General features: G+C 40.1%; 1 protein-coding gene and 1 non-coding gene across 4 annotated transcripts in view; both read right to left on the reverse strand.

Annotated features, from left to right (window-relative positions):
- The window catches only part of TMEM121 (transmembrane protein 121), a 36,877-nt gene extending 20,277 nt beyond the window's left edge, over positions 1-16,600 (reverse strand). For all 3 annotated transcript variants that reach the window (XM_058175859.1, XM_058175858.1, XM_058175856.1), the window contains exon 1: positions 16,343-16,600. The gene's annotated coding sequence lies outside the window, so the exon portion shown is untranslated. The remainder of the gene's footprint in view (positions 1-16,342) is intronic.
- LOC131196446 (U6 spliceosomal RNA) lies at positions 3,348-3,454 on the reverse strand. Its single transcript, XR_009154730.1, has one exon. It is a non-coding gene; the product is annotated as a U6 spliceosomal RNA (small nuclear RNA).
- Positions 16,601-24,222: the final 7,622 nt, after the last annotated feature.

The raw sequence follows: 24,222 nt of genomic DNA on the forward strand, positions 1-24,222 counted from the left end.
ATTTATTTTTCTTGATGCAGAGAAAGCTTTTGATCGATTGCATTGGGATTTTTTATTTAAATTAATAGAAAAGATGCAATTTGGAGATGGTTTTACAAGAATAATTAGGGCAATTTATGGAGAGCAAACAGCACAGATTATAATTAATGGTAGTTTAACAGAACCTTTTAAGATTGCGAAAGGAACAAGACAGGGATGTCCTTTATCACCATTATTGTTTATTTTAACTCTAGAACCATTATTGGATAAAATACGAGAAGTAAAGGAGATAGAGGGAATTAAAGTTAGACAACATGAATATAAGCTGAGAGCTTTTGCAGATGACCTGGTGATTACTTTAACAAACCCTATAAACTCTAGTAAATCTTTGTTGGAAATAATTGATCAATATGGGAAGGTTTCAGGGTTTAAGGTAAATCAGAAAAAGACAAAAGTGATAATAAAAAATATGGCCAGACAACAGAAAGAAAAACTAGAGGAAATAACAGGATTTGAAATTGTAAAGAAGGTTAAATACTTAGGGGTCTATATTACATCGTCAAATGTGAAATTGTATAAGAATAACTATGTGGTTTTATGGCAAAAAGTTCAGAAGGAGTTGATTGTTTAGAAAAAATTGCAATTATCCTTGCTGGGGAGAATAGCTGCTATTAAAATGAATGTTTTACCTAGATTTTTATTCCTCTTTCAGATGATACCAATAATTAAGAAAGATAAGAATCTTGAGGAATGGCAGAAGGGAATTAATAAATTTATATGGGAAGGTAAAAAAGCCAGGGTTAAAATGAAAATAATTCAAGATTCCCGGGAAAGGGGAGGTTTAAAAATGCCCAATTTTAAATTATACTATGAAGCAGCTGCTCTCTCTGTAATAAGTGATTGGTTTAATTTAACGGAGGAAAGAATTTTGAATATAGAAGGTTATGACTTGCTATATGGATGGCATGCATATTTAATTTATGACAAAAAGGTGGATAAGGCCTTTAAAAATCATGTGTTAAGAACTGCTCTTCTGCGTGTTTGGAAAAAATACTCTTACAAACTAAATTATAAGGATCCTATATGGGCAAGTCCTAGACATACAATAGAGAATATAAATATAGAACAGAATCAGGAAATGATTACATATAAAGATCTTTTGTATACTGAAAGAGGTAATTTGCAATGAAAATCTCTGCACGTACTAAAAGAAGAAGGGAAAAATTATACTTGGTTTCAATATGAGCAACTACGTGCTAGATGGAAGGAAAATCAGAAAATTGGTATAGAGCAGAACGAGGGAAATTTGGTAAAGCAAATTAGAAATCAGTCTCAGGAGCATATAAAGAGATTGTATAATGTGTTACTTGAAATAGATTCTGAAAGGGACTTGGTAAAGGACTGTATGATAAAGTGGGCACAAAATTTTCAGGAGCCAATATTATTGGAAACTTGGGGAAAAATTTGGGTTAGAAATGTTAAATTCACGCAGGCACAGAATCTGAGGGAAAATTTTTATAAAATGTTTTATAGATGGCACTTAGATCCTAAGAAATTATTGTGTATGTACCCAGATATGCAAGCAAAATGTTGGAGATGTAATTGTGATGATGCAACATATTTTTATATTTGGTGGACTTGTAAGGATATAAAGGCCTTTTGGATAAAAATTTGGTGGATTTTACAAAATGTTTTGAAAAAGAAGATAAAGGGAAAGGGGGGGGGATTTTTCTGTAAAACCTTTTGAATAAAAAAAAAAAGAAAAGAAAACCCTCTTCATCATTTCAGCAGAGGCCTGAAGGTTTTCTGCTAAAATTGACTGATATTTAGAACTGTTCATAATTCTCTCCACTATAGCCCTAGTTTCAGCTGAAAAAAAGCAGGCCTGAAGCATATTGGGCTTCCATTATGCCCATTATGTTTGCCACCACCATGCTTCAAGTAGGCATAGTGTCCTTTTGGGGATGCAGTGTTGTTTTTGTGCTAAACATACTTTTTGGAATCATGCCAAAAAATTCAATTTTGGTCTCATCAGACCACAACACATTTTTGAAGTAGGTTTTTGCAAAATGTAGCAAGCTTGGATGTTTTTCTTTGTAATACAGGTAATCCCTGGGTTACGAGCGTTCCCTAAGCAAATGTTCGAAGTTATGCAATAAGCGCTCGCTAGCATTTCAAGTCCTGAAACTACGATTCTTGCAGCACCATCGCAGTTGTTCACCCTTACGAACAACTACAGAGGATCTGCAACATTTGTCCTGAATCTTGCAGGTCAAAATGGAGTTTCCAAGGGGGGGATCTGCCCCGCCGACTTCCATTTGGGCCTCCGCAGGCCTCCCCCAGCACATTGCAGGTTGAAATGGAGCTTCCAAGGGGCAGAGGCCCGGAACATCAGAGGGGCAGATCGGCCTGCAAAATGCCGGGGGAGGCCTGCAGAAGTCTGAACAGTACATCAGACGTGCACACATGACTGAGATGTTGGAGAGGAGACTGCTTTTTTTTTTTTTTTTGGTTTACATTTATATCCCGCCCTTCTCCGAAGACTCAGGGCGGCTTACAGTGTGTAAGGCAATAGTCTCATTCTATTTGTATATTTACAAAGTCAACTTATTGCCCCCCCAACAATCTGGGTCCTCATTTTACCTACCTTATAAAGGATGGAAGGCTGAGTCAACCTTGGACCTGGTGGGGCTTGAACCTGCAGTAACTGTAGGCAGCTGGTTTTAATAACAGGCTTCTTATAGCCTTGAGCCACCACGGCCCTGTTTGCTAAATCTTAACATGGTAAATGACCTGGAAGCAATTGTGGGGAGCATGAGGTATTTCAGTGGGCCAGGGAGGCCTTGGGTGGTCTTAGGCAGGTGTCCTGTTCCATCACTGACACCCCACCATGGTCTTCTCCACCCTGAAATACCCCATGTGCACTTAATGAGCCTCACATTCAATTAGTGAATGCATGAGCGAAAGGAGGGAGTGATTCTGTTCAAGATTCACTCCTACGAATCCTTTTTTTTTTATTCAAAAGGTTTTACAGATAATTTTTCCCCCTCCCCCCCCTCCCCTCCCTTCACAACCCCCCTCCCCCCCCGACTTCCCGGAACGAGCACAAGGTATAGTTAAAAATAAAACAAACATATGCTAAAAAAATTTCGTCCCAACTTAATTATACCCCTACAATCATCAATTCCTAACTTCCCCCGAAAACAATCAAAAATAATACATCATAATCATTCAAAAATAACTCTTAGTCTGATATCTACTTTGAATATAGTCAATCCATTTTCCCCATTCCTTTAAGTATCTTTCTTGCGTATTGTCTTTCAAAAAGGCTGATATCTTCGCCATCTCAGCCAAATTGGCAACTTTCAAAAAATATGGAACGCTTCACGAATTTGCGTGTCATCCTTGCGCAGGGGCCATGCTAATCTTCTCTGTATCGTTCCAATTTTAGTATATGTGCTGCTGAAGCGAGCACACTCCTACGAATCCTTGTGTTACAAATGGAATGGGCAGGCTCCATTCCATTCGTAACTCAAGGACCATTTGTAAAAGGCTTCTGTCTTGCCACTGTATCCTACAGTTCAGACATATGAAGAATATGGGATATTACTGACATGCAGTACACAACCACTACTTTTCAGAACTTCTTGCATCTCCTTTAATGCTGCTGTAGGTTTTTTTTTTAATTGAAGAAGTTTTATAAAGATTTACCCCTCCTCCTACCCCCACTCCCCAGCCTCCACTCTTTCCCCCTCACTCCCTCTCCCAAACCCCTTCCCCCCCCCCGGACTTCTCGGAACAAAATACACGATATTAAATCTAACAATCATAACCTAAATTATGCTAACTATCTGTAAACTCCCATCCTCCCCTAGAACCTTACTGTTCATTCAAAAGCTATTTGGTATTTCTTAGTCTGACATCTATTTTGAATATAGTTAATCCATCTTCTCCATTCCAATATGTATCTTTCTTGTGAGCAGTCTTTCAGGAATGCTGAGATTTTCACCATCTCTGCTAAGTTTGCAACTTTTAATATCCATTCTTCAATTGTAGGTAAGTGTTCCTTCTTCCAGTATTGCGCAACCAATAGTCTGGCTGCTGATATTAAATTTAAAATCAATTTAGTCTCTATTTTCGTACAATCTATAATTATACCCAATAAAAACAATTGTGGAGTAAATTTTATCTTCTTTTTCAAAATATTTTGTATAATCCACCAAATTCTTATCCAAAATGGCTTAATTTTTTTACAAGTTTACCACATATGAAAGTAAGTAGCGTCATCCCCATCACATCTCCAACATTTAGCTTGCAAGTTCGGGTACATACACGCTAGTTTTTTAGGATCTAAATGCCATCTGTAAAACATTTTATAAAAATTTTCTCTTAAATTTTGTGCTTGTGTAAATTTAACATTTCTAACCCAAATTTTCTCCCAAGTTTCCATCATTATAGGTTCTTGAATATTTTGTGCCCATTTTATCATACAATCCTTAACTAATTCCATTTCTGAGTCTATTTCTAACAGTACATTATACAATCTTTTAATATGCAATTGGCTTTGATCTCTAATTTGTTTTACCAAATTTTCTTCATTTTGCATGACACCAATTTTCTGATCCTCTTTCCATCTGGCTTGTAACTGTCCATACTGAAACCAAGTATGAATTATCTTTTCCTCTTTCAATATATTTAAAAACTTCAGTTGCAGCTTACCCTTTTCAATAAAAAGAAGTTCTTTATAGGTAATTACCTCTTGTTTTTGTTCTGTACTTATATTCTGTATCGCATGTCTAGGACATGCCCTTATAGGTATCTTGTAGTTTAGCTTATATTGATACTTTTTCCAAACCCGTAACAAAGCATTTCTTAATATACGAGCTTTAAAAATTTTATCCACTTTTTTATCATACAGTAAGTAAGCATGCCAACCATATAACAAATCATAACTCTCTATATTCAATATTCTATCTTCTATTAAGTTAAACCAATCACTAATTAGAGATAGGGCAGCTGCTTCATAGTATAGTCTTAAATTAAGCATTTTAAGATCCCCTCTCTCGCGTATATCCTGTATTATTTTCAATTTTATTCTGGGTCTTTTACCAGCCCATATAAATTTATTAATTCCATTTTGTCATTCTTTCAAATTTGCATCTTTTTTTAAGTATTGGTACCATTTGAAACAAAAATAAAAACCTGGTAAAACATTCATTTTTAAAACTGCTATTCTTCCCAGTAAAGATAACTGCAGTTTCTTCCAGTTCTCCATTTCCTTCTGCACTTTTTGCCATAAAACTTCATAATTATTTTTATATAATTTCACATTCGAAGCTGCAATATACACACCCAAATATTTGACCTTTTTTACTATTTGAAATCCCGTTATTTTTTCTAATTCTATTTTTTGCTATATAGTCATATTTTTAGTTATTATTTTTGTCTTTTGTTGATTTACTTTAAATCCAGATACCTTCCCATATTGACTAATTATATCCATCAAATATATAACCGATTGTATTGGTTGGGATAAAGTAACCACCAGGTCATCTGCAAATGCCCTTAATCTATAATCGTGATGTCTAATTTTAATTCCCTTTATGTTAATTGACCCACGTATCTTATTCAATAGAGGTTCTAACGTCAAAATAAACAATAACGGCGACAAAGGGCATCCTTGCCTTTTTCCTTTTTCAATTCTAAAAACTTATGTTAAATTACCATTAACTATTATTTGAACTATTTGTCTCTGATATACTGCCCTAATTGATTGTATAAAACATTCCCCAAACTGCATCTTTTCTATAACTCTAAATAAAAATTCCCAGTTCAATCGATCAAAAGCCTTCTTTGCGTCCAAGAAAAAAAAGCTGCAGGGACCTGGTTGTTTCTCTCCAAATATTCTAATAAATTCACAATTTGTCTAACATTATTTCTCATTTGTCTCCCTTCTATAAATCCTGATTGATCATTATGAATCTTTTGTTGTATAACCAACATTAATCTATTGGCTAGTATTTTAGCAAAGATCTTATAATCAACATTCAAAAGTGATATTGGCCTATAATTTTCTGGCTTAGTACAATCTTGATCCTCCTTTGGTATCAGTGAGATAAAAGCAGTTCTCCAGGATGGAGGTACATTTCCTCTGAATTGAATTTTATTAAATAATTCCTTAAGAGGGTCTATCATTTCAAGTTGTAAATTTTTATAATAAACAGTGGTTAATCCATCTGTTCCTGGGGCCTTACCTATTTTTAGCTGCTTAATAGCTAAAATAATTTCTTCTGATGTTATAGATTGATTCAATCTTTCCCTTTGTTCTAATGTAAGTTCATCAATATTTCCTTCCTGTAAATATTTATCTATATCTATACCTTGAATTGAGTCACTAGCATATAATTTTGTATAAAAGTCTAAGAAGGCTTTTTTAATCAAATTCTGTTGATATACTTCTTTACCTTTATATTCTATCTTACCAATAACACGTGATTTCTGTTTTTTCCTTATTACATATGCTAACCTATACTAGCTTCCCTCATTGCCACTAGGGCTTACCTAGTGGCAATGAGGGAAGCGAGGCGTACCTACGCCTCCTCCCTCATTGCATCGGCAGATAACCGCCCAGCCGCCCTGGTTCGGGTGAGCCGCCCCCTCCCACACCAGGGGAGCGGGATGACCGCTGCAGGGACGTGCTGAGGAGTTTAACGGTTATCTATACGATAAAATCGTTCAGCTTCGGGATGGTTTGGACCAAGATTGCGGTGATACGGGTGAGACGGCTGAGGGTGGTCTTGGTGACATTGTATGGGATGAGTTTGACCCTGTCGCTCCCGAGGACATGGACAGGTTGTTGGGGAGGCTGAATGCCACCACATGTTTACTGGACCCGTGCCTCCTGGTTGGTGCTGGCCACGCGAGGTGACACGAGGCTGGCTCCAGGCGATTACGAGCGCTTCTTTGGTGGAGGGTGTCTTTCGCCGCCTTGAAAGAGGCGGTGGTGAGGCCCTCCTCAAGAAGCCTTCCTGGACCCGCTGTTTTAGGTAATTATCGTCGTCTCCAACCCGCCGCGAAGGTTGTAGAGAGTATGGTGGCATATCAGTTTCCTTGCACCTGGATGAAACTGTCTATCTAGACCTGCTCCAGTCTGGTTTCCGACCCGGTTACAGCACGGAGACGGCTTTGGTCGCGTTGGTGGATGATCTCTGGAGGGCCAGGATAGGGGTTGTTCCTCTGCCCTGGTCCTATTAGACCTCTCAGCGGCTTTCGATACCATCGACCATGGTATCCTGCTGCGCGGTTGGAGGATTGGGAGTGGGAGGCACCGCTTATCGGTGGTTCTCCTCCTATCTCTCCGACCGGTCGCAGTCGGTGTTGACAGGGGCAGAGGTCGGCCCCGAGGCGCCTCACTTGTGGGTGCCGCAGGGGTCGATTCTCTCGCCTTCTGTTTAACATCTACATGAAGCCGCTGGGTGAGATCATCAGTGGTTTCGTGTGAAGTACCAGCTGTATGCGGATGACACCCAGCTGTACTACACCGACCACCCCAACGGTTATCAAGTGCTGTCCCGGTGTCTGGAGGCCAGACGGGTCTGGATGGGGAGAAACAGGCTCAAGCTCAATCCTCCAAGACAGAGTGGCTGTGGATGCGGCATCCCGGTACAGTCAGCTAACCGCTGACCATCGGTGGCGAGTCACTGGCCCCAATGGAGAGGGTGCGCAACTTAGGCGCCCTCCTGGATGAAGGGCTGTCTCTAGAAGATCATTTGACGGCCGTCTCCAGGAGAGCGTTCTACCAGGTTCGCCTGGTGTGCCAGTTGCGCCCCTTTCTGGACCGGGAGGCCCTATGCACGGTCACCACGCCTCGTGACGTCTCGCCTGGATTACTGCAACGCTCTCTACATGGGGCTTCCCTTGAAGGGCATCCGGAGGCTACAGTTAGTCCAGAATGCGGCTGCGCGGGTGATAGATGGAGCCCCTCGTGGCTCCCGCATAACACCCATCCTGCTCAGGCTGCACTGGCTACCTGTGGCCTTCCGGGTGCGCTTCAAGGTTTTGGTGACCACCTTTAAAGCGCTCCATGGCATAGGGCCGGGTTATCTACGGGACCGCCTACTGCGACCAGATACCTCTCACCGACCCGTGCGCTCTCACAGGGAGGGACTCCTCAGGATGCCGTCAGCTAGGCAGTGTCGTCTGGCGACGCCCAGGGGAAGGGCCTTCTCTGTGGGGGCTCCCGCCCTCTGGAACGAGCTCCCCCCAGGACTACGTCAACTTCCGGACCTTCGAACCTTCCGTCGCGAGCTCAAGACACATTTATTCATCTGTGCAGGACTGGCTTAGATTTTAAATTTTACAGGGGTTTTTAATTGATTTTAATATTTATATTTCTATTTTTAATAATAGGGCATTGGAATAAGTTTTTTAAAGATTATTTTAATTTTGTATATTGATGTTTTATATGCCTGTGAACCGCCCTGAATCCTTCGGGAGATAGGGCGGTATATAAATTTAAATAATAAATAAAATAAAATAAATAAACCACCTGCCTGGCTTATTAGCATTAGAAAATGTATTGTGCTTAACATATTGTAAATTAATTGCAACCTGGTCAGCTATAAGCATATTAAACTGTCCTCAAAGTATATTTATTGCTTTTCTAGCTTTTTTATCCTCTGGATTAAGTATAAGTAGTTGCTCTTTCTTTTTTATTTCCTCTTCTAGTTCCCTATGCTTCTTCTGCTGTCTAGTTCTGTGTTTATTATTCATATATATTAAAATTCCCCTCATATATGCTTTACTTGCATCCCAAACTATTTCTATCGGAGTACCCTTATTCATATTCATAACAAAATACTCTTTCATTTGTCTTTTACATTCCTTTACATTTTCTTCATATCTAAACAAATTCTCATTTAATCTCCAAGATCTCCTATCTGACTTTTCCTGATTGAATTCCACCCACACCGGACTATGATCAGTTAAAGTTCTTGGACATATTTTGGTCTTCTTCACCCTGGAAAGAAAGTCAATAGAAATTAGTATAAAATCAATCCTAGAAAAGGATTGATGTCTATCAGAAAAAAAGGTAATCTTTTTCTTCAACATTCCTTTCTTGCCAAATATCTCTTAGCTCCAAATCTTCCATCATATCAAAAAAAGCTTTTGGCAATTTCGCATGACTCGAAATATTTTGAGAAATATTCTTTTTATCTTTCTTAGTATCCAACACTCCATTCCAGTCTCCCATTAATACAAACAATTTATAATTCCACTGTATTAGTTTAGTACATAAAAGTTTATAAAAATGTTCTTGCTGCTGATTAGGTGCATATACTCCAATTACAAGTGTTCTCTTTCCCTCTATTAAAACTTCAATAGTAATATATCTTCCTTGAGCATCTGCCTCAATTAATTTGGCAGTTAGTTCTTTCTTTAGGTATATAACTACAGCATTCTTCTTCTCTGGAGCCGATACAGCAAAATATGTACCTAGTCTTGAATTTATCAAATACTTTTGGTCTGTCACTCTAATATGTTTCCTGCAAGCAAATTACATCATTTTTAAATTGTCTCAAATAATGAAATATCTTTTTCCTTTTTTGTGGTGAGTTCAGGCTGTTAACATTCCAAGTTAAAAATCTATTTGCCATTCTTGGCACTGTGAAGCTTTTGGAACATCAGCTGAAGATCTTCCCCAATCCTCCTCTTCGGCCTGACCCCTCCCACAGCTTCTGTTTTAGGAGTTTCTTGAGTTTTTGTTTGAGATTGCTGCATTTTTTCTTGTTCTTTACGTTTAGTAGCTGCTCTGGTCAGTCTTTGCTCTTTTGGATCATTAATATCCCCTATATTTTCCCCTACTTCTGATATTTGGAAAATAGCCAGTGATTGCGACAAATCTTCTTCAGTAATTGCAGCTTCCGCTTGCGCTTGTATCTGTTTTCCTTCCTTCTCATACTTTTTTGCTAACTCTGCTTCTCCTCTCCTCCTAGTATCTGGCGATGGTGGACTTCCAGCCTTTAAAACATTGGTATAAAAATCCCTTGCCTTCCAAACCGTGTTAAGGCGATATCTTTCTCCAGCATAAATTAATGTTAGTCCAGTTGAAACATCCCATCTAAATTGCATCTGTTTTTTTCTAAGCTCTTTCACCAAAAAAGCAAACTCCTTTCTATTTCTTAGCATTTTAGGGGGAATTTCTTTCAAAACTAATATCTCTTGTCCTGCTATTTGCATTTTATTTTTGTAAGATGCTTGTAAAATTTCATTTCTAATCCTCCTAGTTGTAAAATAAATCACAATGTCTCTTGGAAATTGCCTTTGTCTAGCAATCCAGGAATTAACATGGTAGATTTTATCAATTTGAAATTGAAGGTCTGTTGGTTGCTCCGCCAACAATTGTGCAAAGGCTTCTGAAAAAAAATCTCTCTTAAGTTCTCCTGTTTATTTTCTTGCAACCCACGCATTCTTACAGCAAACTCCATCGATCTGTATTGTAGCAAAACCATTTCATCATCTACTTTTTACACTTTAATCTGAACCTCTTCCATTTTATTTTCTAAATTCAAATTAGATTAATTTCTTCCACCCTTTCCTCCAACTGGATTATGTTGTTTGCCAAGCCTTGAAATGAAGTCACTATGTCTTCTCTTATATCTTTATTGTGAGCTGACATCTCCTCTGAAATCTCTTTAAATTTTTCTCCCATAACAGCAGTATGATGCTTTAATGATTGTTCTATAGAATCTTTTAAAAATTCCTTGAAAGATTCTTGTAAATCTTTACGGCTTGTGGATTAGCTATATGAGCTGGAGAGCCCCCAGAACTTTTAGAGAGTCCAGGCTTTAATTGTTTAGAAGCCATCTTGCTTTAATTATACTTAAATGCCTCCAATAAATCCAATTCTCCTTAATTCTTCCAAAGGCACAATAATTAAATTAAGTAAATATAAATCTTTCTATTACCATTTTCAGACTGTCCAGATTAATGTAAAAAACAGCAGACTTAAGTAACGATGAGGGCGCTAACAGCTTTAACAAGCAGTTCCTTAACTTTCACTTTCCCGCCCTATTTATAACAAGTGCCATTTTCTTTGTTCTTCTCAAGTCGATTCAAAAGGAAACAGTTTGGCAACAAAGTTAAGGTTTGTTACTTGCAATCACAGATGCTAATTCTCCTACTTTTGTTCTGTCTGCATTGAAATCAATTTGAAGCTAATCATAGACACAGAGGTGGTCGTGGCTTCTTGTTCTGCATAAAGCAGAAGTGCTCTGGGTGCGGAGCTCTGCCAGGCTAAAGGGGAGCTTTCACCCTTCCATCTCCTGGCTTTTCCCCAGGAAATCTCGGGGAGCTCTACCCATGCCCGACTGCTCTGCTTTCCCTCTTCTCCCAAGGGAAAGCTTTCCAAACCGTCAGACTGATTTACTGTCAAAACTGTTTGAAACGCAACCACAGGGCTGGTGATCCAAAGGACCGTCTCCGAAGCCTGCGGTGCCACCGGAAGTCTTCTTCCATGCTGCTGTAGGTTTTTTGACAGCCTCTCAAACCTGTTTTCTTTTGGGGGGAGGATTTTGTCAATTTTGGAAGGATACCCAGTTCTTGGTAATGTCATTGTTGTGCCATATCTTCTCTGCACATTGATGACTATCTCCACCGTGTTCCATGGTATATCCAATGCCTTGACATTTTTTTGTATTTTTCTCCTGCCTAATACTTTCCAACAATGAGATCCTTTTGATGCTTTGTAAGCTCTTTACAGACCATGGCTTTTGCTGTAAAAGACAACTCAATAAATGTCAGAAAAATCCTACTAGAACAGCAGAACTTTATGTGGGTCTGATCAGAATCACTTTAATTGATGGCAGGTGTATACTGACTAATATTTACATCCATTTGAATGTGATTAATTCTGAACACACACACCTCTACTTATAAGAGGCTGTGTATACTTATGCAACCATGTTATTGTAGATTTTTATTATTACTTTCCCCCAAAAAGATTTATTTTTCAATTGAAGTGAACAGCTTACATGTTAAATTAAAGGTGGAAAAAATTCAGAAGTGATTTATCTTCATCTAGTTTTTTTTTTTACATCTCAAAAACCTGGCATTTTACAGCTATGTGTAGACTTTTTATACCCACTGTATAAAGAATGATTCAATTTGTCAATTTTACCTTTTGGCCCAGTACTGATTACTCTCTATGCAACTATCTATTTTTTTTTTAAATAGACATTTTTAATAGATTGTTTTAAACAAGTAGACATTTTGTCCCTTTATATAATCAAAACCACAACTGAACCCAATGAGGCTTTTTTCTGAACAAAAATTAGTTTATGCTGTAAATGTCCTCCAGTCCATTCATCTATTCTTGCAATAGAATTTTAATAGCAATAGCAATCACTTTAATATCATCCCATAGTGATTTACAGCAGGGGTCCCCAACCTTTCTGACTCCATAGATTGGCAGTGGTGGTGGAGAAAGGCTTTGTGTGAGGGGATGGTTTCATTCATGCAACCTAATCCCATGCATGCGCAAATATAGCTTTGCATGCTCACTGTCCACTTGCACAGACCAGTTCACAATGGGTTGTGGACTGGGGGTTAGGGACCCCTGCTTTACAGCATTCTCTGAGAAGTTTACAAGTCAGTATATTGCCCCCTCCCCAACAATCTGGGTGCTCATTTCATTGATCTCGGGAGGATGGAAGGTTGAGTCAACCTTGAACTGGTCAGGATAAAACTCCTGTAGCAGTTAGCCTGCAATACTGCACTTTAACCAGTGCTGGGATTCAGCCGGTTTGCACCAGTCTGCTAAAACCGGTTGTTAACTGTTTGCTAAGTTTGCCGAATCGGCTAAAGCCTTGCTTTACCTGCCCAGTCTCTCTTTGCTGGGAGGCTTGTCTTAGACTCCTGGCTGCTAGCCCAAGCATGCTAGGGCCCCGTTCAGGCCTGCGTAGGCCTCCCATGGCCTGTTACAGGCCAAAATGGAGCCTCTGTGGGCCAGACCTGCCCCCCCCAGGCCCCGTTTGGGCCTGCATAGGCCTCCCCCGGCCTGTTACAGACCAAAACGGAGGCTCCGTGGGCTCGATCCAACCCTCACCACCCCATTTCCCATGGCTTTACTATACTTATTTTTCGAAGAGCTGCAGAAGAGGCTGGCCCATGTGGCAGAGAAGCCAAAGTCTTTTTATTCAGAAACCTGTGAAGCTGTAAGAACATGAGATATAAGGAAAAAAGACTTTGGCTTCTCTGCCATGAGGGCCTGCAGGCTTAGTTTGGACCCAGTCTAGTCAGGCTTAGTTTGGGCCCAGTCTGCTGACTGGCTAGTTCGAATGAGCAGCTTCAGGGATTGGGGCATGGCAGCCAATCAACAAGGGGCTTTCATTTCAGCCCAATGAGGCAAAGGAAGCAAGCTCCTTGTTGATTGGCTGCTGTTGCTACCTCAATCCCTGAAGCTGGCCCCAAGCGAAAGACTTTTACTCAAAAGCTGGTAGAAATGTTTTCCTTAGATTCCTCACGTTCTTACAGTTTTGCCATCATCTGAATAAAACACTTTGGCTTCTCTGCCAGTGGGTCAGCCTCTTCTGGATCTCTGCAGATCTTCAAAAAGTAAGTAATCCATGGGAAATGGGGTGGGGAGAAGTACCGTATATACTCGAGTATAAGCCGAGTTTTTCAGCACGTTTTTTGTGCTGAAAAACGTCCCCTCGGCTTATACTCGAGTATATACGGCTTATACTCGAGTTTTTTTTTTCCTTCTTTTTTTCACATTATACCGGATGGCGCAAACTTGGCGGGCTTTTGCATTAGCGCGGGGAAGCCCTGCCGGTGCAGTGAGAGGGCGGGGCGGGAGAGCTGCCAGCCTTCTCGGCTGAGGGAGGGAGGGTTTCCCCGACCGGTAGCTGCCTCATTTCCCACCCTCGGCTTATACTCGAGTCCCCAGTTTACCCCAGTTTTTTGGGGTAAAATTGGGGACCTCGGCTTATACTCGGATCGGCTTATATTCGAGTATATACGGTAAGTGGAATCTAAGATGCTAGCAAAGCAGGCCCAGTCTGTGGAGACCAAGTGGGGCAGGATGGGATTGTAGGGACCCCAGGGGAGCATGAGGTATCTCAGTGGATTGGGGGAGGCCTGGGATGGTCTGCTCCAGCACTGGGCCCCACATGCTGTTCCCCAGCCTGAGATATCTCATGTACATTTAAAAGACTTGCACATTCGATTAACAAATACATTGGGGAAAGCAGGGAGTAATCACATTCATTTAACATGATTCAATCGAACAAATCCTCAGGTTACAAATTAATTGGCAGGCTCTATTATATTTATAACTCGAGGATTACCTGTATAATGAGAGTGAGGGAGGGTCTCAGGAAAGTCCTGCCTTAGCACCACAGGAGTCCTATGTCGTGCCCGCCCTGGCCACGCCCACCCAGTCACATGACCATCCAGCCATGCCTACCCAGCCGGTCATTAGGGCAGAGAACCGGTTGTTAAGATTATTTGAATCCCACCACTAATTCTAACCACTACCACCATGGCTCTTGGAATTTCAAATTCCTGGGTACAACAAAAAAACAGTATATAAATTTTTTATATAAATAACTAAAAATATAAATTTTATGCTGCTTGTTAATAAGCAAGCATTTCTAGGCTTGATTCTTTTTCCATTTTGTGCTTTCATGAGCTTTAAGATAAACAATGGAAACCTTGGCCTAAGTTCTCTCACACTGAGGATGGGGAGAAAGATCTTCATGGCTGTGATTCCCAAATTGTGGAACTCTTTCCCCCCAAAAGATTTGTTCATATTGTACCCTTTTCCCTCCAGGCCCAGACTTCCTTTTCCTCCAGGGCCCATTTTTTAATTTCTACAATTGGCAAAGTTTTAAAAACTGTGGTTAATATGACTCTTTATAAAATCACATCTATGTTTCATTTTCTTGATGTTGCTGTTACTGTTATTTAAGGCAGTTTGGGATATTAATGATGGTCTGATTAAGTTGGTTGTATTTTGTTTTACACATCTGCTTCCTACAGCATGTTATTTTTGTAAACAATAATAATAATAAAAATATAAAATATGGATTGACTGCTTATACATTGCACCGTGTGTGTGTATGTGTACGTGCACATGTGGAAGGGAAAGTATTTCCATGTGCCCCACACAATAACACCTCTTTTTCAATTCTTCTCCCTTCCTCAAGATTTAGAGAGCAAGCAGCACGAAAGAGCTATTGTTTATATGTCCACACATACATATGAGTAAGTACTGATTGCAAACAATATGTGTTGATACTATCTCAGATCACTTGCCTGCATTTTTAATTTGGAATGTACAAAGAAGAGTAAGAACAAAGCATGTTGTACGGCTCAAGGGGCTAAAGCATACAGAGCGCAAAAAGGGCAACAACCATTTTCTACTTATTTGTTCGCTCAAGAGTGGTGCTCAGCCGGTAACTGGAATAATTTTAGATGGTCAAGAGACTATCAACATTTAGAAAGCAAAAAGTATGCCTTCCTGATACCTAATGAAATCCAGAAGGCACCAGCTGTCCCTTCAGGACCAGCCCCTTGCTCTAGCTCCCTTTATAGAGGCATAATAATGGGAGATGGGGCCCACTGGCACTGCCAAGAACTGAACACTAAAAGCCTGCACGTACCTTCACCTCTGGGCCTCCCTCTTGCCCTCCCTACCTCCTCCCCAGCAAAGCAATGGAGATTAGGTTCAGTGGGTCTAATGCTGCAATGGACCAAGGAAAACTGTGGCCAGCTGTTCTTATGAGAGCTAACGGCTAATCCATTCAACTGTGTGGGCTCTCTGGGCTTTGAAGGAATGTTACTGCTGCTGCTCCTCTCCCTCTTCTGGTGGGGAGGAGGGGTGGGGTGGGGAGGATTGTTCTACATCCTTCAGTTCAGGTGAGCTAATGAGAAGATGAACCAGCTGCTTCTTGACTGAGTAGCTGAGCTGGCTTGCTTGTACATCTGCCTCACCCACTGAGCACAAGGGTTGGATCTGGTAGGCCCACTGTGCAGCGAAAATAGGCAAGCAGAGGTGGAAGACCGGAGTAAGTGGGAAAGCAGCGCCATTGGGCTCAATTGTCTTCCCTTCATCAGCATTGCAAGCACGATCTGGCACTTCTGCCCACCTTTCTTGGCACAACGGGGTGTAGAAGGACGATTAACTGGATTGCCCCCCAGGATGCACTGTTCAGGATTCCCCAGTGAGGGGTGAGCCGACATCAAGGGGCAGGAGGAATTCCTACTCCCCACACCTTGGAATTTCATCCAGATCCTCCCTGCGGGCGTGAAGGAGGAGAGCACAGCACACCGTCGGATTACGGTGCAGTCAGACTCTTACCTCGTTTTTTTCGGGGCTGAGTGAATTCCCTGCCTCTGCTGCGGCGCGTTTGAGACGCTTCCAGATGAAATGGAGAAGAGGGGGAATCGTCCTGACCCACTCCCAGCACAGACAAACGACCTCTGTGGAAAGAACCACTTCTCTCCCCACCCCACCCCACGGCACGCCGGCTTTTCGAGAGGACGCCTAGCAATGCCTCTTGGCTCCACGTTCACGCAAGTACGGGAGGCGGTGGGAGCGATCAGGGCGAGATTGGCTGCTGCCGCCGCCACTTGCGCAGGAGGGGCTGCTAGTTTTGGAGATTGGGGGGGGGGGAAGGAAGTGGCGGGAGCATCCGCAGGTGGAGAGGATGGAAATCGCAGCTTCGGATGACGCCAACGATGGGGAGGGGGCGACAGTTGCGATACGCAGGACAGGAATATCCTTCGGAAAGGATGGGCTAAAGACCACGGGAAATAATTGGGGTGCAGATAAGGGGACTCCATTAAAATCAGGATAAGCTGCAAAGAGATGATAGAACAAGAAATGGATACCCAGGAAATACAATGAGTAGAAATAATCGCAGTGCCTTTCCTTTGAGTTTTAGATTAATTTCTGCCCTTTCTCTAATATGGTTTTAATGCGTTTTGTTCAACATTTAATTTTTAAAAGTACTGATATTTTATCACTAGTCTGAAAAAGTAAACGACTGACGGAAGGATGGCCCCTGGCGCCCAGAAATAAGAATGGTAGGCCATAAAATGCAATATTGCCCCCATTAATTACTGTATTATAGCGCCTCCTGCTGTAGAACTTGGAGCCATTATAATTGTTTTTTAAATTATAGTTTTAATTACTATTCTTTGTGTTTTATTTTTCTTAGAACTACCCTAAGCATCATTTTGATGAAAAGGTTGAATAATAATATTAATTGCAATTTCCATCTATTAAATACTAATAAGATAATATGTACTTCAACATAATTTTTAACTATTTCAATTCTTCTTTATAAAGGAAAAGTTCTTTTGGATTTTTTGACCTAAAATCAGATATTTGAATTCCTCCCATTCTTCTCCCTTGTGTATTGTGTATACACATGAAGGTTTGATTCCTGCTCTCTCACCCCAAATCTAAACTAGTTTAAATTTCCAGCAGGCTTCCCTGGTAACCAATGTGCCTCAGTTTACAAGTTCCAAGGCACTACCAACAAAGACCTTTGAGTAATTGCATTATCTCTTTTATTCATAACCCTTTCTTATTTTTTCAGTAACTTATTTTCTTAAAAGAGACAGAGAAAGGGAGAGAAAGATATTAGCTGCAGGTTGGCTTTTGACTAGTGGCACTGGAGTTGACCATCTAGAACAGGTGTCTCCAACCTTGGCAACTTTAAGACTTGTGGACTTCAAAGCTGGCTGAGGAATTCTGGGAGCTGAAGTCCACAAGTCTTAAAGTTGCCAAGGTTGGAGATCTAGAACAAGGGTCCTCAAACTTTTTAGACGGGGCCAATTCATGTTCCCTCAGACCGTTGGGGGGCCGGACTGGCTAGGAAGGCGTGGCAAGGTGGTCATGTGACTGGGTGGGTGTGGCCAATCCAGCAGTCCATTTTGCCAATTTAGCAGTCCATTAAAGAATACACACAAATTAATAGAATAGAATAGAATAGAATTTTTTATTGGCCAAGTGTGATTGGATACACAAAGAATTTGTCTTGGTTGCATATGCTCTCAGTGTACATAAAAAATATCTTCATCAAGGTACAACACTTACAACAATGATAGTCATAGGGTACAAATTTAACACTTAATGATACAACATGATAGTCATAGAGTAAAAATAATCAATTAGGAAACAATATCAATATACATTGTAAGGATACAAGCAACAAAGTTATAGTCATACAGTCATAAGTGGAAGGAGATGGGTGATGGGATCGATGAGAAGATTAATAGTAGTGCAGATTTAGTAAATAGTTTTACAGTGTTGAGGGAATTATTTGTTTAGCAGAGTGATGGCGTTCAGGAAAAAACTGTCCTTGTGTCTAGTTGTTCTGGTGTGCAGTGCTCTATAGCATCATTTTGAGGGTAGGAGTTGAACAGTTTATGTCCAGTATGTGAGGGGTCTGTAAATATTTTCACAGCCCTCTTTTTGACTCGTGCAGTATGCAGGTCCTCAATGAAAGGCAGGTTGGTAACAATTGTTTTTTCTGCAGTTCTAATTATCCTATGAAGCCTATGTCTGTCTTGTTGGGTTGCAGAACCAAACCAGACAGTTGTAGAAGTGCAGATGACATACTCAATAATTCTTGTGTAGAACTGGATCAGCAGCTCCTTGGGCAGTTTGAGTTTACTGAATTGGCGCAGAAAGAACATTCTTTATTGTGCTTTTTTTAAACTTTAATTTGTTTTGCTCCTGGGGGTGTTTTATTTGCTTTTGTTTGCATGTTGCTCTTTTGATTGACTTTTCTTTTTTCTAGTTCATTTTTTAAAGTTGTTTAGGAAACTAGTGGTCCACTTCAGGAAACTCAGTTTTGCAACAATTCTCAGCCCCCAGGAGCTTACAGTCAACAAGTTGTCCCCCACTCTCTCTCTTCCTCTCTCTTATCTCCTTTCCACTATTTCACTATTTGAGCCCCTCTGGAGAAAGTAAGATTTCAAGTACAACTAAAGTTTAGCTCTCATGTATGTTCAAAGACTTTTACCTGTTAGATCAAAGGAAAGAAAAGTTGCTAGACGAGCAAATGGTAGGGGAAGAGAAACCAGGACATGGAATGCTTGGTAGATACAGACATGAGCCTGGCTCCTGGGGCATCTTCTGCAGGATCCCCTTCAACCCTGGCAGTGCCCTGGGATACCTCGCTGAATTCCATTCCATTCATTTCCATTCCATTCTATTCCATTCCATTCCATTCCACTCCATCCTATTCCCATTCCCATTCTCATTCCATCCTATTGCTATTCCATTCTACCCCATCCTATCCCTATCCCTATTCCCACTCCATTCTGTCCTATTTCCATTTCACTCCATTCTATTCTCATTGCAGCAGTCTCAATCCGCTTTTGGAATCTTGCTGCCGAATGCATGCAATAGGCTCGGACAAGGGCTCCACGAGTCTGGCAGGCAGGATTGGAGCAAGCAGGCATCGCTTGGAGCAGATCTGATGAGAAAGCCCCAAGGCGGGGGCTCGGTGCTGATCCGCCACCCAGCCAGCTTTTCTTCTCCAGAGGTGGAGATGGCTGTCCTCCTTTGGGCGCAGGCAGCTTCACTGGACGCTGCCCCGGAACTGCCAAGCACTGAGTGGGAGAAGGATGGACAGCCAAACGGTGGCAGGGGGAAACAAGGTGGTGGGAGAGGCTGTTGTGGCATCCAGGCCCTAGCTCGTTCACATCTAGCCAGCCACACTTTGCCAACAGGAACCTGATGGCTTGCAGGAGCCTCTTTCGGGCCAGGCTGGGAGCTCCAGGGCCTCCGCAGCTGCTTGCCCAGTTGGAGCACACTGGTTGATCCTCGCCCCGAGTCTGGTGTCAGATGGATGGAGGAAACCCAAGCTAAGAAGTGGAGACAGAGGGATACCACAGCTGCCCAACACATAAGTCCCCGCATGGCTGCCATTGGACCCTGGTGAATATGGGGCTCAGAGACACCTCTCCCAGAGGCTGAACCATGCTTGGCTCCCGGTGTTGCATCACCTGCTTGTGCAGCCAGCCCTCCCACCACGTAGCTGTCTGAGGGAAGGGAAGGAAAGGAAGGAAGGAAAAAGCCCTTTCCCCACCCACCAGCCCAGGAGCACATGGCTGCTCTGCCAACAGCAGTGCTACTTTGCAAGCTGGTGGCAGCCCCTCCCCAGCCCACCCACCAGCTCAGGAGCATGTGTCTTCACCGGCATCATCAATCCTCAGTCAGCCGGCCCTCCCCCACACCCTTTGTCCTTACCTTCGGTAGCAGTGATGTGATCGGAAGTGTGGTTCAATTGTTGAAATACAGTAACTAATCAGAAGTGTGGCTGGAGTGGATGCTCGCTGGAAGATAAGGCCGACAGCAAGGGGCGGGGCCGAATCACACCACTTCATGGGCTGGATACTTTGTGTTGGCGGGTCATATTCATCCCACGGGCCATAGTTTCCCTGATCTAGGAGCACTACACATGAACAGAGTGCATTTTTGTCTAGATGATGGTAAATGTTGGGTAAATTTTTGTCAAGACAGCTGATAAATTTATTTATTTATTTTATTTGTCAACAAATACAAGAAAACAAGTAACAGTAGACACAAACATGGACACATGAAAAAATTTTGGCACAAAAAAAAGGATATAAATTAGCAAAACATAGCCATAAACACATAAAATGATCACATATAATTGGGAACAGTAGAACAGGGATGGTAGGCACGCTGGTGTACTTATGCACGCCCCCTTAGAGACCTCTTAAGAAACATGAAAGGTCCACAGTAGACAGTTTATAGTGAAAGATATGGGGATTAGAGAAACTAACAACAGGATCAGGTCGAGTGTTCCAGACATTTACTACTCTATTGCAGAAGTCATATATCCTACAATTAAGATTAGAACGAATTACATTGAGTTTAAATCTATTGATGGCCCTTGTATTATTATGGTTGAAATTAAAGTATTCATTTACAGGTAGAACATTTTGGTAAATAATTTTATGAACTAAGCATAGGTTGAAACGTAGGCGACGTAGTTCGAGGCTTTCTAGACCTAAGATTTCAAGCCTGGTGGTATAGGGAATTTTATTTCGAGCAGAAGATTTGAGAACTCTCCTAGTAAAATATCTCTGGACCCTCTCTAATGTAATGATGTCTGAAATACAGTGAAGGTTCCAGGCAGGTGAACAGTAATCAAATATAGGTCTGGCAAAGGTTTTATATATGCTAGTTTGGAGGACAGTGTTACCAGAGACAAAACAGAGAAATCTCTGTAAAGAGATTTACAACTCTTTTTTTTATTGAAAAGGTTTTACAAAACTTTTTTCTCTCCCGTTTCCCCCCTCCCCCCTCCTCCCCTCCCCCCTCCCTTCACAAACCCCCCTCCCCCTTCCCCCCCGACTTCCCAGAACAAACACAAGATATAGTTAAAAATAAAACACATATGCTAAAAAAATTTCCCTCCTAACTCAATTATACTCCTACAATTCTCATCTTCCTAACCTCCCCCAAAACAATAAAAAATAATACATCCTAATCATTCAAAGGCAGTCTGATAACTCTTAGTCTGATATCTGTTTTGAATATAGTCAATCTATTTTTTCCATTCGTTTAAATATCTTTCATGCGTATTGTCTTTCAAAAAGGCTGAGATTTTTGCCATCTCAGCCAAATTGGCAACTTTCAATATCCATTCTCTTATTGTAGGTAATTCTTTTTTCTTCCAATACTGTCCTATCAGTAATCTTGCTGCTGTTGTTAGATTTAAAATCAATTTAGTCTCAATTACTGTACAGTCCGTGATAATTCCCAGCAGAAAAAATTGCGGCAGGAACTTTATCTTCTTTTTCAGAACATTTTGTAGAATCCACCAAATTCTTATCCAAAAAGCCTTAATATTCTTACAAGTCCACCAAATATGAAAATATGTAGCATCATCACAATTACATCTCCAACATTTTGCTTGCATATCTGGATACATACACGATAATTTCTTAGGATCTAAATGCCATCTATAAAACATTTTATAAAAATTTTCCCTTAAATTCTGTGCCTGTGTAAATTTAACATTTCTAACCCAATTTTTTCCCCAAGTTTCCAATAATATTGGCTCCTGAAAATTTTGTGCCTACTTTATCATACAGTCCTTTACCAAATCCCTTTCAGAGTCTATTTCAAGTAAGACATTATACAATCTCTTTATATGCTCCTGAGATTGATTTCTAATTTGCTTTACCAAATTTTCCTCATTCTGGACTATACCAATTTTCTGATCTTCCTTCCATCTAGCACGTAATTGCTCGTATTGGAACCAAGTATAATTGTTCCCTTCTTCTTTTAATACGTGCAAGGATTTTAATTGCAAACTACCACTTTCAATATACAAAAGATCTTTATATGTAGTCATTTCCTGATTCTGTTCTAAATTTATATTCTCTATTGTATGTCTAGGACTTGCCCACATGGGAACCTTATAATTTAATTTATAAAAATATTTCTTCCAGACACGCAAGAGAGCAATTCTTAACACATGGTTTTTAAAAGCCATCCATGCCATCCATATAGTAAATCATAACCTTCTATATTCAGGATTCTTTCCTCCGTTAGATTAAACCAGTCACTTATTGCGGCGAGAACAGCTGCTTCATAGTATAATTTAAAATTAGGCATTTTAAAGCCTCCCCTTTCCCGTGAATCTTGAATTATTTTCATTTTAACCCTGGCTTTTTTACCTTCCCAATGGCAGATTAATTCCAATCTGCCATTCCTCCAAATTTTTATCTTTGATCTTTATTGGTATCATCTGAAAGAGGAATAAGAACCTAGGTAAAACGTTCATTTTAATAGCAGCTATTCTCCCCAACAGCGATAACTGCAATTTTTTCCAAACTGTCAAGTCCTTCTGAACTTTTTGCCATAAGACCTCATAATTATTCTTATACAATTTCACATTTGATGGTGTAATATAAACCCCTAAATATTTAACCTTTTTTACAATTTCAAATCCTGTTATTTCCTCTAACTTTTCTTTCTGTTGTTTGGTTATACTTTTTATTATCACTTTTGTTTTATTCTTGGTTACCTTAAACCCTGAGACCTTTCCATATCAATCAATTATTTCCAACAAAGATACACCTGAATTTATAGGATTTGTTAAGGTAATCACCAAGTCATCTGCAAAGGCTCTCAGTTTATATTCATGTTGTCGTAACTTTAATACCCTCTATCTCCTTAGATTCTCGTATTTTATCCAATAATGGCTCCAAAGTTAAGATAAACAATAATGGTGATAAAGGACATCCCTGTCTTGTTCCTTTCGCAATCTTAAAAGCTTCTGTTAAGTTACCATTAATTATTATCTGGGCTGTTTGCTCTCCATAAATTGCTCTAATTCCAAATTGCATTTTTTCTATTAATTTAAATAAAAAATCCCAATGCAATTGATCAAAAGCTTTCTCTGCATCCAAAAAAATAAATGCTGCTGATATAAAATTTTTCTTTTCTAAATATTCCAATAGGTTAACAATCTGCCTAACATTATTCCTCATCTGTCTCCCTTTTATAAATCCAGATTGATCAGTATGAATTCTATGTTGTAAAAGTACCATTAATCTATTTGCTATTATTTTAGCAAAAATCTTATAATCATTATTTAAAAGCGAGATTGGCCTATAGTTCCCAGGTTTAGAACAATCCTGTTCCTCTTTTGGTATCAATGAAATAAAAGAAGTTCTCCATGAAGGGGGAATTCCCCCTCCTAATTGTATTTGATTAAATAATCCCTTAAGTGGACCTAACATCTCATCCTGTAGATTCCTATAATAACTTACTGTAAGCCCATCTGTACCAGGAGTTTTCTCCATTTTTAATTGTTTAATTACCAAAATAATTTCTTCAGAAGTTATAGGCTGATTTAATTCTTCCCTTTCTTCTAAAGTTAAACTTTTAACCTTATAATCTTTCATATAATTATCAATATCCATATTCAATATTTTATCTTTAGCATATATATTTATGTAATATTCTAAGAAAGCTTTTTTAATTATATCCTGTTGATATCTCTCTTTACCTTTATATTCTATTTTTTCTATAATACGTTGTTTCTTTTTTTCCCTTAAAGTGTGTGCTAACCACCTACCAGGTCTATTTGCATTACAAAAAGTATTATGTTTGGCATATTGTATATTTGTTGCCATTTGGTCAGCCATTATCATATTAAATTGACTCTGTAATATCTT

This window comes from Ahaetulla prasina, chromosome 3, assembly GCF_028640845.1.
Source record: "Ahaetulla prasina isolate Xishuangbanna chromosome 3, ASM2864084v1, whole genome shotgun sequence".
Classification (NCBI taxonomy): domain Eukaryota; kingdom Metazoa; phylum Chordata; class Lepidosauria; order Squamata; family Colubridae; genus Ahaetulla; species Ahaetulla prasina.